General features: G+C 42.7%; 2 long non-coding RNA genes across 2 annotated transcripts in view; both read right to left on the bottom strand.

Annotated features, from left to right (window-relative positions):
• The window catches only part of LOC111557106, a 34,412-nt gene extending 22,584 nt beyond the window's left edge, over positions 1-11,828 (bottom strand). Inside the window, exon 1 of the long non-coding RNA XR_002736877.2 lies at positions 11,556-11,828. This is a non-coding gene — a long non-coding RNA (uncharacterized LOC111557106). The remainder of the gene's footprint in view (positions 1-11,555) is intronic.
• Positions 1,457-6,815, bottom strand: LOC123380844. The gene is made up of 3 exons (XR_006587143.1): positions 4,858-6,815; positions 2,290-2,380; positions 1,457-1,753 (listed from the first exon to the last, which is right to left on the bottom strand). It is a non-coding gene; the product is annotated as an uncharacterized LOC123380844 (long non-coding RNA).
• Positions 11,829-13,881: the final 2,053 nt, after the last annotated feature.

The raw sequence follows: 13,881 nt of genomic DNA, 5'->3' as shown, positions 1-13,881 counted from the left end.
TTAGATCTCTTCTAGCTCTTAAATGGTGTATTTCCAAATTCTATATTTAAAGGAAACTAAGAAACATTATTAGCAAGGCAATAAGCAAAGTGAAAGGAGAGAGGGAAATCTGTTTGATACATTGTTTAGCCTGGAATAGGAAGACGAAAGGGTAAGATAACTGTCCTTGATAGCATTCTTCCATTTCCAAAATCACCATAGCAAAAGAAAGTGGGCTTTCTGAAGTGTGTAGGCTCAAGGAAGAAATGAATTCTAAGTACAGTTATTTGATCCTCAGACTGAAGAGTTAAGCTCTGGGTACAACTGGTTCCCCACGGCTCCTTGAACTTTCCGTCTAAGGTACCCCTAGCACTTGACAAGAATGAAAGCCCACCCCAAAGAGAACCAAGGACACAGAGCCAGGGCAGTAAAATCAAAAAGACTTTAGAATCTCCTGATTCGTTGTAAACCGTGAAATACCATTAAAATTCCATTCCATAATATTCAGATGTTTGTCTTAATTATAAGCCATGTTTTTAATTGTCAAACCTAGAAAATGCTCTTTGTTTATCCTGTGGCTCCCCTACTCCCAGCACTCCCCCTGGAATACCTCTCCGTGCACCCCAGTGTACCCCAGTGTGGGAACCAACAACCAGAAGAAATAGGACTAGGCCACTCACAGGCTGGGCAGAATCCCATGGGGATAAGGACAGAAAGGAAAGCTCAGAGGCAAAGTGATAACTGGGTCCTCTCCTATGAGGAGTTTGAGAAGTTATTTTCAGCTCCCACTTATTCACGCCTGGGACCTCTGTGGAAGCCACTTACACCTCTGAAGCTTGTGTTCACACAGCTTGTCCTCAGAAACAAATCCCGATAGTGTCCCATTGGGGTTTGAAGGAAATAATTCCAAAAGCTGCAAGTTGTAACATCTAAGACCCTCCCTGCCCTCTTATGCTCCATCTCCCTATTCAAATGTATTTAATTCAACCAGGAAAACTTCCCACTAAAGTTCTGATGGACACTTAAGAAATTTTGAGCCCTTTAGACTGATTGCATTCCACCACCGTAATGAAGATAATAAGCCTTTTAACCAGCCGAGAACACTTCATCAGGAAGGCCATGTCCAGCTGACCTTGAACAATCTTTGGCTGTGGCTGGATTCCAGTCTCTTGACAGTGAAATGAGGAGTCTGGAAAATTCTTTTCTAAGATCTCTTCCCTAAGTGCTCACATTTGTGCTATAGAGAGTCTACCCTCAACCCCTTCTCACCGCGCATCCCCCCCACCCCCAGCATATGTACATAGCACACCTACTTCAGGTGACAGAGGTGGGCATATGGCCCAGGTTAGGCCAATCATAGTACCCCAATCCCTGATTACATGAGCAGTCCAAGGAGAGGCCACCTGACCAATCCCAGAGCCCTTCCCTGAAATTTTTCAAGTAGAAGCTGAAAGAGAGAGATGCACTGTTTCCTCACTGGTTTCCAGGCTGTTAGAATATGGTCCTGGAAGTTGCCAGTAGCCGTGATCAGTGCCACAAAGGGAAAGTCATTTGACAACAGAAGAAAATCAGACCAACACGCAGAGAGAAGAGACAGGCAAGGGTAAACTGATGGTTTTCAAGGCCTAAGTTTTATTTATTGATAGAAATGACTTTGATTTCTTTCTTCAGCTCCACAAGCTACTCCTGGTGTTGAGAAATGCAGTCTCATGCATGTCATTTGTCAACTCCAATCCAGCCACCTAAGAATAGGCCTTGGTCCTGGAACACTTCCCTGCCAAGAGATAAAGAGTCCCCACAGCCTGTGCTGGATTTATCACTTTGTGTGGGAATAACTTACCCTGTTTCAGACTGAATGTGTACTCCTTTGTCTTGCTTAAGCATGTGTGTTAAATGGCACCTGGCCAACCCCACTATTACATCTGTCCACCTTGGGGAGGAGATGGAATCCTTCTACCACAGCACAGGAGTGAGTACAAGCCAATTGCCCTGTGTTGGTGCTAGGAGGACCCCGTTGGCCGTGGGGGACGGGTTGGCCGTGGGGGACTAGCTCCAACTATTGGAGCTCATCTCGCTCTGCCTCTTCTCTGGGGAGTGAAGTGATGTTCCATCCGGTGCTGGATGTTGTTTTCCTTGGAGACTCCAATACCAAAATGCAGTTGGTAGCAGTATTGGGGTTTCTGCTCCTGATAACAGGCAACAGACGTCCTTTGCCTGACACATACCCCTTCCTAGAAATCCCATTTTGGCTTTGGAGTAGATTAAGTCAGTCTGTGTCACTTACAACCAAAAGAATCCTGGTGGACATACCTATCCTTTAGTGATCTCATGGCTTCTCGAACTCTGACGGAACTAAGGGTGGGTTCTCTCTAATTGGAAGGAAGATTCACCTATGCACCTGCTAGGTATAGAGGTAGAGGTTAATCAAGATAACATTAATAATCCTAATGACTCTTCATTTGTTGAGAACTTACCATAGATCAGCACTTTCATGTATTAGCACATTTGAATCCCCACAGCTCTGCCAAGTAGGTAATATTATAAATTACGTTTTACATATAAGGAAACTGAGGCTTTGGGAGGTTCCCTAACTTACTCAAGTTCATACAGCTCACAAATAGTAGAGCTAAAACACAGATATTCCTCATTTCAGAGCCTTGGCGTCCAACTACTACTTTATACTGCACTCAAGGCGCCTGTGTGCGGTGGTCCCATCATTCTAGTGTTAATAATATGAAGAAGTTTGAATCGTTCTCTGTAGGTATGGTAGCAACCCCCAGGAAAGGAACCTCAGTGAGTTGGGGTGGCACTTTAGCTGCATAATTCCTTTCTCTTTAACTTCTACCAAAACAAACAAAAAACCAACCAACCAACCAACCAATACGCAGTCCCTTACTTTGGCCCAGAGGGGTTCCCAGGTTTTTGCAGGTTGATATATGTTCAGGCCAAATAGAAATAAACAAGATTCAAAAGGCCATTATTGTTTGCAGGACAAACTCTGTCCTCATTTAGAGGAAATATTGAAATTAAATATTGGAATCCTGAGACACTGTTATTTTATTCCAAGTCAATTTTTTCTGTCATCTACTTTTGGAAAGATGACTCTCAAGAGAATGTGGAACATCTAGTTGAGTGTTTTCTGTAGGAAGTATTGGGAGTAATCAGAGTGGTTTTAAGCCAAAGGGAGAGCTTTGCTCCGAGCCAAGTGTCCTGAAATGATTCCAGTGATTTACTGTGCTTTAAGTCCTACATCCTAACACCAAGTTAAATTAACAGAATGAGATAAAATGGAAGCGTCTGTCTATATATTCAGGGTGTGTGTGCCTGTTATTTGTATATAATATATAATCCTCCTGTTACCTTACCGTCTTTGCTACAGCCAATAACTCAATAATAACTTTATGCCAGCTGAGGGGACCATAAATGGCAGACCTCAGTATATTTTACGCTACATTAGTGCATTGCTTCAGCCAGCTAATGATCCTGACTTCCCAGCCTACCTCCTTCATTAATGAATCTGAATTTACAGGCAACAGTTTTCTCCTAGAGCACAGAGCAGCTCCTGTGGCCCAGAATATGTTGTAGCTTCACACCTAAATCAGTCACAGGTATGGGACCTTCACAATTTGGAGACTAATCCCCTTAACTTTTTCGGTATTCATAACAGCTTTCTCCTTAGTGATAAATGAGCTATTCATTTAGAACCTTTCTCTTCCTACCTTTTTCCTCACACTTACTGCAGCTCTAATTGTCTAAAATCTGTTTTCCTCATTAGACTATAAGGCACAAGGGAGTTGGAATCAAATCAGTCTTGTTCATAGACTCTAGCACAGTGCCTGGTACACAGTAGATGCTTGCTAAACATTTGGGTGTGGTTTTTACCATTATGTGATGGTAAAAAATGCTGGATCACATTAACAGTCCATTTAAAAATACATCTGTGGGGGGCGCCTGGGTGGCTCAGTTGGATAAGCCTCCGACTTTGGCTCAGATCATGACCTCATGGTTTGTGAGTTTGAGCCCCGCATTGGGCTCACGGCTGTCAGTGCAGAGCCTGCTTCGGATCCTCTGTCTCCCTCCCTCTCTGCCCCCCACCCCCATGCTCGCTCGCTCTCTCTCTCTCTCTCTCTCTCTCTCTCTCTCTCAAAAATTAACATAACAAAATACATCTGTGGTCTTACTAATCCTGTCAACAGCCATTTAGCGCCTGTCATGTACTACCCACGGTGCAGGGGGAAACCAGCATAAGTAAGACCCTCTCTTCCCTCAAGCTATTCACAAGTTTAGGAGTAACAAGCCCATTGTAGCAGCTATAATCCAAGGTGAATAATGTGGATGCTGTGAAAGACGTACAGAAGAAGTGCTGCAGGAGTTCAAAAGAGGCAACAGATATTGTACCTCATTGTTGCAATATGGGAAGGAGAAGGTGGCTTTTAAATGGAATAGAGAGGATGGCTAGGAATTCGAAGATGGGAAGAAAGGAAAAAACTAACCAGAGGGGACAGCAGGGAACAAAGCCGGAGAAGTCAGAAAAGGTGCAGGATCTTTTCAGGAAGGTCTGGCTAGCAGAAAGTTTGGGTGGTCTGTGGGGAGCAGCCGTGACAGTGTGGGGGTAAAGTTAGAGCTACATGTGGAGGCCCCGTATGTCAGGGCAAAGAGTGAGGAGCCCGGGCGTAACCCAGATGCACACAGCATCCTGCGTGATAATGGCCTATAGGGGACCACAGTCATCCTCAAAGCCTTGTTAGACCTGGATGGCCCTGGTTTGCCCTCAGTTGCTCCTTTCGGTAACAGTGTTTTTTCTTAAAGCCAGACAGCTCTGCTTCCTTCCCCACCAGCAGCAGTATCATTGCCTTTCTTTTCTGTTTTCACACTTACCATAGTTCTCAACTCCTGGATGCCTCCCATGAATGGTGAAAAACTCCCTGTTTTTTTTGTTGTTTCCTTGAATTGCTGTGCTCATAGTTTCCTTGGAGACAGGGAAGGGTTCACCGTGGGTCAGGCACGGAGCTGCCGGCCTTCGTAAGTTTGGCTTCTTTTAATTCTCACAACGGGCTAATCACTCGGATACTATCACCATTCTCCTTTCGGAGATTTAAAAAGTGAGGTCAGACGGCTGGTGAGAATCAGAGATGATTCAAAGCCGGTGTGTCTGCTTCAAAAGCTGAACCCGATCACTATACCCTTTTGGTTCTCTTAAAGTGCTCATTCCTAGCAGCTTCCCATCAAAATGTGGTGCTTTGACAGTGGTTTTCCATGTCCCTGCAATTATCTCCACACATGAATGGGATTTATTTGACTATATAAAGAGAGAAAATCTTACTGCAAATAAATTGGCTTATTCTGCCTGTTACACAAAGGATGCCACACTGGCCCTGCTGTTCACACTGTCAAAGATTATTTTTAAGTCCAGGAAATTTTTCAGATCTCAAGTGCCGCCTTTAATTTCCCCCAAACCGAATAACAGCAACCGCCTTGCTTCCAACAAAAATAGAATGACAGAATTACGTTTGCTTCTGGTTTTTATTTTTTGAGATTATATCAGAAAACACAGAGGGAAACAATAGTCTCAGAGTAAATTAGGCAACAGTGCTAGATAATACATTTCTGAAAAGTAGTGGAAACATAGCCCTGCTAAATAAATATATATTGATTCAGTTACTTATTTATTCCTTATGCACTAGAAACACAAAAGGCTATCAACAAAATGTAATAACCGATTTGAACCTAATATCTGGTTTGCTGTATTCCCTCAGTCACTGACATGAGCGAGAAATCCAATCCTGAAATACAGGTTTACCATTGGAAACCAGATGTATTTTATTAAGATAATGCTCTCAGCTGACAAAGCAGATGATGCTCAGTGTGAATCAAAACTTCAAATATTTACTATCTAAAGTGTAGTAGGTTTGTCACAAGATAGCTTTGTAAATCAGGAATTCCAAATGTTAAGGGGGATTCTCGGACTCTGGTGACCAAACATGCGTGGCCATCAGGTTAGCCTCACACCTTGAGTTCACGTTATGGTTAGCCCTGGAGGCAGGGACCAGAACGGTGTCTTTTCTGAAATAATTATTCAGAGAAGGTAAGAATTTCCTATTTTGTTAGAGTCCAGAGTCAAGACACCCGCGGGAAATAATGACAAATGATTGATAACATTTCTCCAGCAATAGCGTGCTGGCAGAGGGCTGAGAAACAGAGCTGAGAAGCAGCTCTGACCTGGGCAGGGCACCCAAGTTTAAGATCCTACCTGAAGATCTCCTGAGGAACAAGCTTTAGTGCCCTCGCCTGACAGTTGCAGTCACAGAGGTCAATATCTAATCAAGCACGGGAAAGCGCTCTGTGGATGTTATTGTGTAAGACAGGTGTTTGCTGCCCATCTGTGTTCAGTCTCCAGTTTGGCTAACCACGTTCGCTAGCTGGAGTGAGCCCCAATCTTTCCAGAGTTCTAGGGAGTGCGTTCATCTCACGCTTTTCTATGCCTCTTGCCTTGATTGATTGATTGATTGATTGATTGAGGTCATTTTGTAATTATTCACATCATCTTGAGTTGGATGCTTGGTCCATTAATTTTTCGTCTTCCTTATCTCTGAATATGGGCTTTTAAGTCTATGATGATGTCTCCTAAAATACCTATTTAGCTGCATTCTCAGTTTACTGTGCCCGCATTCCAGTCCATGCTAAATATTTTATAACTTCCACTTAGTTTTCTTTAACCCATTAAGTATTTTGAACTGGGGTGCTGGGTTTCCAGTTGTATTTCAGTGAGGGAGAAAGTTCTGACTCTGGCCATTTTTAAAATTGACCTCTGATTTATTACGTTGTGATTTAAATATATAGTTAAGTAAAATATTCTTTGGAATTTGTTGAGACTTCCTTTGTTGCCTAGCATGTGTGTCAGTTTTTTTTATTTAAAAAAATGTTTTTTAATGTGTATTTTTGAGAGAGAGAAAGAGAGCGAGTGGGGGAGGGGCAGAGAGAGAGAGAGAGAGAGAGAGAGAGAGAGAGAGAGAGAGAGAATCTGAAGCAGGCTCCAGGCTCTTAGCTATCAGCACAAGAGCCTGACACGGGACTCGAACCCACGAACCATGAGATCATGATGTGAGCTGAAGTCAGGCACCAACCAACTGAGCCATTCAGGTGTCCCAAATGTGGTCAGTTTTTTAAAAGCTGTTTCATGTTTGCTGTGGGCCCTGCCTTCCTTCTCCTCCTCCTGTTCACCCTGGTAATATATGGGTGAGGTGGGGAGTGGGGATCCCCAAATATATATATATATTAGGAAACAAAAAAAACCCAATAAAACAACAAAAAATGGCATCATGAATATGAACAGCATTGTCAGATGAATTCGTTGAAGTGGGGTTTTTTTGTACTGTATCCTCAAATTTAATGGATTAATGTGTCTTGTAAACATAAAAAGAAAACCTCTAAAAAATAAAAAAATAAAAGCTGTTTCATGTTTGCTTAAGAAGAATGTGGGGGCGCCTGGGTGGCTCAGTCGGTTGAGCATCCAACTCTTGGTTTCGGCTCAGGTCATGATCCCACGGTTCATGCAATGGAGCCCTGTGTTGGGCTCTACGCTGATAGCTCAGAGACTGCTTGCAATTCTCTCTCTGTCTCTCTCTGCCCCCCTCCCCTGCTTTCTCTCTCTCTCTCCCTCCCTCCCTCTCTCTCTCTCTCTCTCTCTCTCAAATAAATAAGTAAATAAACTTTAAAAAATGAATGTAAATTTTCTATATGTTGGGTGAAGGAATCTGTGTGTTTGTATCTATTAAGTAAAACTTGCTAATTGTGTTGTTCAATTTGGTTGTTGACCAAAATTTCATCTTGGTCTTTCCTCATCTTGGTCTTTCAGTTTCTAAAATCTTCTACTTGGTAGCTACATTAATTTTGTCTTGCAGTTCTGTTAAATATTGCTTTATATATTTTTAAGATGTACCGTTCAATGCATACAAAGTCATTGTTGCCATACAAGCCATGCAATATGTAATACTTTCGTGTCGCACTGTTTTTAACTTCGAAAATGGTTATTATTTATTATTAATGCCTACTTACATTGATCTCAACATGTTTTATGACTTCTTACCTGATTGTCAATTCTTTCTTGCCTAGCTTTTTATTTTACAATAATTTCAAAATTACAGAAAAGTTGCAGGTACAAAGAGCTCACAAATACCTTTCACCCAGATCCCACACTTCTTACCAGGCAACTATTTTTGCTTTACATAAGTTATTTTTTTTAAGGTATCACCTCACACCTGTTAGAATGGTTATTTTGCAAAAGATAAGAGGTAAACTGGCAAGGACATGGAGAAAAAGAAACCTTATACCCTGTTGGTGGATATGTAAATTGGCATAGCCATTATCAGGAACAGCATGGTAGTTCCTCAGAAAATTAAATACAGAACTACCATGTGATCCAGCAATCCCGCTCCTGGGTTGGTATCTAAAGGTAGGAAATCAGTATCTCCAAGAGATTCCTGCACTCACTCCCATATTCATTGCAATTCACAATAGCCAAGGTGTGAAAACAACCTAAGTGATTATCTATAGATGAAAGTATTTTTTTAAAAAAACTGAGATTACACACACACACACACACACACACACACACACACACACACACACACACACTGGAATATTACTAAGCCCTGAGGAAGAAGGAAGTCTTGCCATTTGTGACAACACGGATGAACCTTGAGGGCATTAAGCTAAGTGGAATAAATCAGAGAAAGACAAATGCTATATCAGTTATATGTGGAATCTAAAAAAGCCAAACTCATAGAAACAGAGAGTGGAATGGTGGTTCCCAGAGGCTGGGTTTGGGGCGGGGAGGGTGGGGGGGGAATAGCAGATGTTGGTCAAAGGACACAAACTTTCAATTATAAGTGAATAGGTTCTGAGGATTTAATAAACAGCATGGTGACTGTCGTTAAAAATACTGAATTGTATACCTAAAAGTTGCTAAGAAAGTAAATCTTAAATGTTCGCACGCACACAAAAAATAGTAATTTTGTGAGGTGATGGAGGCGTTAACTAAACCCTACTGTGGTCATCATTTTACAGTATATAAGTGTATCAAATCAACATGCTATATACCTTCAACTTACACAATGTTATATTTCAATTATACCTCAATAAAGCTGGGGGTAGGGGGAGGCATACCCTGTCAGTTCATTGAATGGCTTCCTTTACTGGATCTCTTTTAAATGTTACGGGGAGGATTGTGTGCTCATTTTGAGGACCCATTTAAAAGTACTTAATGAAAATTCATTATGTTTATATCCTATGTCTCCCAGGAAAAGAAAACACATGTGCACAAAGAGACATGATAAAAATATAAAATTAATTTTAAAAATATTTACTGCAGCACTCTGTAATCGAAAGTCTGACATCCCCTAGATGTTCACCGATAGGACATGAAAACCAAAATGTGATATATGTAAATGGACGGGGTCGCAATACTAAATGTAAAAAAATATGAACCAGAATAAGATGTTTAACACAATAACATTTATTGTAAGTAAAGACACGAGAGTGGATGCCTTTGATGGGGAGACATGAAAATTGGAACCGGGGATGATTAGTAAAGGAAGCTAAATAAATAAAAAGAGATATAGATGAATGTATGATAGCTTTCCACACACCCAGAATTACAAGTAACCCAATTTTGTGCACCTGAGGTTCATTTTTTAAAAAATGAAGTGCAGCCACTAAAAGAACACAAATATAAAACCATCTGCTTAGAAGCTGCTGGTGCCAGGCCCATGGGAGCAGGCTTGCCGTAAGTGATGAAGACACAGCCAGCACTTTCCTGCTTCACTCCCATGCCAACGCACCTCATTACAGCATCGACCATTTTTACTAATTTGGGACATGATATGAGAGAGGTGTTCTTCATTCCTGAGCCGTATACTCAAACTGAAATGATAATACCACAGCCAAGCACTTAGCAAAATAAGTCTAGGGTAAAGACCTGGGAATCAAGTTTGTTTGGCCATCGCAATGTTATGGAAGCTTCTAATTTTAGAGAAAATATTTAAAATGTCAACCTCAGAATCACCAGTCCAAACATTTAATTTCCTACCAAAACTTGGGAGTGTTCAAGTAGGTGGAATTTTATGATTACAACGAAAAACCAAACAAACACTTGGACAAACAAAATTTCAGCTTCCAGTAGCCAAAAAGAAGCCTTACTTATTAGTGTGCTTTCCTCTGGAGCTCGTAGCACATAGCTGCACACTTAACCTGCTTACACTGAAGGACAATGGCTAACCAGCACAGGAAGCGGGAAAGCAGCCTCGTGGTTCTCCCCTCCTTTTTGGCCCATCTGTCCCTACTCACGGATCTCACGGCAGTTTTCTGACCTCTTTCTGCCCCAAATCTGCTTTCTGGCTATTCCTGTCATTTGGTTTAATTGAAATCCATTCCCGACCTGATCTTTCCCCCAGTTGGCATAGAAACCTTGGACTCTGAACTTGGCCCACATCACATAGGCCTACATGTCCCTAAAATAAATAACTCTACTCATGAATACTTTGCAAAATCTACTACATCCCAGCCTCCCCCAATTCCTAAACCTAATTTTATTCTTCACTGCCCACCATCTGGCCTCAACAAATTGGCCGACAATTTTTTTCTGTTACAATGCATATGTGCCCAAGTTTGGGTTTTGTTTTAATTATCAAACTTGGAGAGTTAGGATTTAAAGAAGATGCGTTTGAGACTGTGTGTACATTGTTTCTCACTAATGATTCCCCACTCTCGCTAGACAAGAAGAAAAGAAAGAATTTAAAGGACGTAATGCAATTTAAAGTTTAGACAGTGGCTCAAACACATCACGGATGAAAAGTAATCAGACATTCTCCTCTGTCTGGGTCTTAAGAGAAGATAAGCCAGTGAAAAATAAAGCCTGTGCATGCACACGTGAGCATACCCACATTTCCTCCCTGATGTGGCAACCTTGGAAGTGTGGGCCAGTGAGAAGCCGGGCTACAGAAGTTGGGGTGGGGAGATATGGGTTGGGCTCTACAGTTGCTTTTGCTGGCTTCTTATCAAGGCTATGCCCTAGGACCACCCTCCTTCCCCATGACTGGAAATATGAGCACCTGCCCTTCTAGAAGAAACACTGGCTTTCTGACTCCCGTAGCCTGTATCATTCACAAGAAGATGTGTCCTCCACACCTGTGAGAGCCTTTGACACCGGGCATTGTTTCCATCCCTATCTTTCCTTTTTTATGTTTCCAATAAATGGGGTTCCTTTCCTGTTTTTAAGTGCATTGGGTCAAAGGACGCTTGGATAAATTGAGCCATGCAGGCGAGCTCAACAGAAATAAGTTGTAAACTATTAACTTTAATGCCCCCAAATCTATTACACGGTGTGCATGTCGACACAGCCTGAATCAGTTCAGTTTTGTCTTCCGCTTCCTCGGGCCTTCACTGCCTTTGGGGGGTTCTAGGTGCAACCCGCCAGTCCTGCCCTGGAGAACACAAAGTGATCTGCAGCCTCTAGGCAGTGCCCAGTTTACCCTGAGACTTGTCCCAGTTTTAGACAATGCAAAAGCCTCCATCCTCACCTGTGGGGCGCATGTTCCTTTCTCCTCTCTTATAATGGGCTGTACCGGAGATGCAGTCTTCTTTTCCTCCGAGTTTGCTACACGTGTATTCCGAGGAGGGCATGAGCTCTAGCAGATTTCCCCTCCGCTTCCCTCTGCAAGTCTGAGCGTGAGAGAGGAGAGTTTGTGCCATTCATTTGTTTGTTCATGCATTCATTTACTCAACACCACTTAGCAACCTGATACGTGACTGGTTCTTTGCCCGGTTGCTGGGTGTACAGAGAGGAAAAGCAACACAGAATGCTGTGGCTATGTGATTGTCTGTTTACAGTCCATCTCTTGGCATGCGGAACCTAAACTTGTTTCTGATGATAGTTTACTTAACATCCTGCTAGATCACAATGCTCTACACGTAAGCACAATTCAAGGAACTTTGTGTGGGTGCCGATTGCACAGAAACCAGTGCGTGCATTAAGGGGATTCCAGTGACTTTTTTGAACTAGCAAGGCAGAGGACCAAAAAGCGTCCTGGAGTAATCCTGATGGAAACAAGAGCCCTGGATGCCAGTCAGTCTCTTCTGTTTGGCAGACCTCCGCTCTGAAACTTGGAAGCCAGGGTCTCCCTTCAGGAGGGATGTGTGTTTATTTTTCTGCCGCAGGACTGTGTAAATGCTTTGTGTTCAGACTGTTCTGTGACTTCAAAGAGATCTGGGAAGGCAGAGTTAGAAGGGTCAGCTTTCAAACTGCAGTTTGAGGATAATATTTTGAAGGAGCTCTACATGAAAGGAAAGGCAAACCTTGGGAAATGTTGTGAAAATATGTTTTCCGCCTCACCAGCTAATTACCTCCCACTCATGGGAGCCCAGGGAGAGGGCTCCCGGTAAATGTTTACTGCAGTGGGTGCTCCCTCTTCACAGGGAACTGACAGTGCCTCACCCAAGTGTGCACATTGCCAAATCAGAAACGGAAATAGATTGTCCATGAGGCGTTTGATTTTGTTGCTGGTTTCTATGCAAAATCTAACGAAACAAGCCACAACCATGGAGTGCCCTGAAGCTGGCGCTCACATCTAAGATTCGACAGTCACGCTGGCTCCTCGCCAGTCCCTTCACCCAGTTATTCGGAAATGCACACATCTGTGCTTCTGACACCAGGGGTTGTGCTGAGGCTGAGCTGTCCGATGGGGGCAGCCACCAGTCACACGTGGCCGCTGATCATTTGGATTGTAGCTAGTCCTACCTGAGATGTGCTGTATGTATAAAAACACACACTGGATTTTGAAGACTGAGTCCAAATAAATGCGTGTAAAATATCTCATTAGTAAACTTGATATGGATTGCAGGTTGAAATGATAACATTTTGGATGCATCGAGTTAAGTACAGTATTAAAATGAGTTACACCAGTTTCTTCTTACTTTTTTTTTTTTTAATGTGGCCACTAGAAAATTTAAGTTAAAATATGTGGCTCAAAGTATATTCATGTTGGACAGCAATGTGCTAGTGTCAGAACTCAGGGGCAGAGAAGACACATACTTGCCTTTAAGGAACATCTCATCTTGACTCATGTGACAGACAAGTCAACAGGCAATTGTGGGCATTGACGAGAGAGGTACCTAACCCTATCTGGGTCAGAAAATGCTTCTAGGGTATGGTCGCAGAATAACGCCCCCGCCAAAGATATCCACGACCTGATTCTTGGAACCCTGTGAATATAGGTAGGGAGTCTACTTTATTCTTTTTGCCCACCTCCCCGCCCCCCCCCCCCCCCCCCCCCCGCCGCCGCCGCCGCCGGCACCTACATGGGCACTGGATGAACCGTTAGTTCTGAGGGTTGAGTATTTGGTCTTCCGAAGTTTTGATTCTTCTAACAGTGACAACTTCAGACACTATGACAAATAATGAGAGATTTTTCAGGCATATGTGCTTTGGTGCCCCAAATCCTTTTTATATACAGCATGTGCTGAAAACAACTGCCTCCTTTGAATCCTGGATCCACCATTTACTAGCTGTGTTACCATGGCCAATTTACTAGCCTCTCTGAGACTCTATTTCCAGACATGTAAAGGAAGGTATAAAAGAATAATAGTACCCTTCTCCTAGTGCTGAGATACATCAGATAACACACAGAAAACACTCAGAACTGGGCCCAGCACGCAAGAAGCAGTCAGCAAATGTTAACTCTTATTAAAATTATTAGTATTGAAGAAGATGATTATAATTACAAAGGCTAGTCTGAAGGGACTATTGGTGATTCCTACAGTCGTAGCTTTGAGTTGTAAATCTCAGGGGTGCCTGGTGGCTCAGTCAGTTAAGCACCCAACTTTGGCTCAGGTCATGATCTCGCGGAT

The sequence above is a fragment of the Felis catus genome, chromosome D2 (assembly GCF_018350175.1).
Source record: "Felis catus isolate Fca126 chromosome D2, F.catus_Fca126_mat1.0, whole genome shotgun sequence".
NCBI lineage: Eukaryota > Metazoa > Chordata > Mammalia > Carnivora > Felidae > Felis > Felis catus.
Note: the sequence above shows the minus strand (reverse complement) of the source record. Positions and strands in the feature narration are given on the sequence as shown.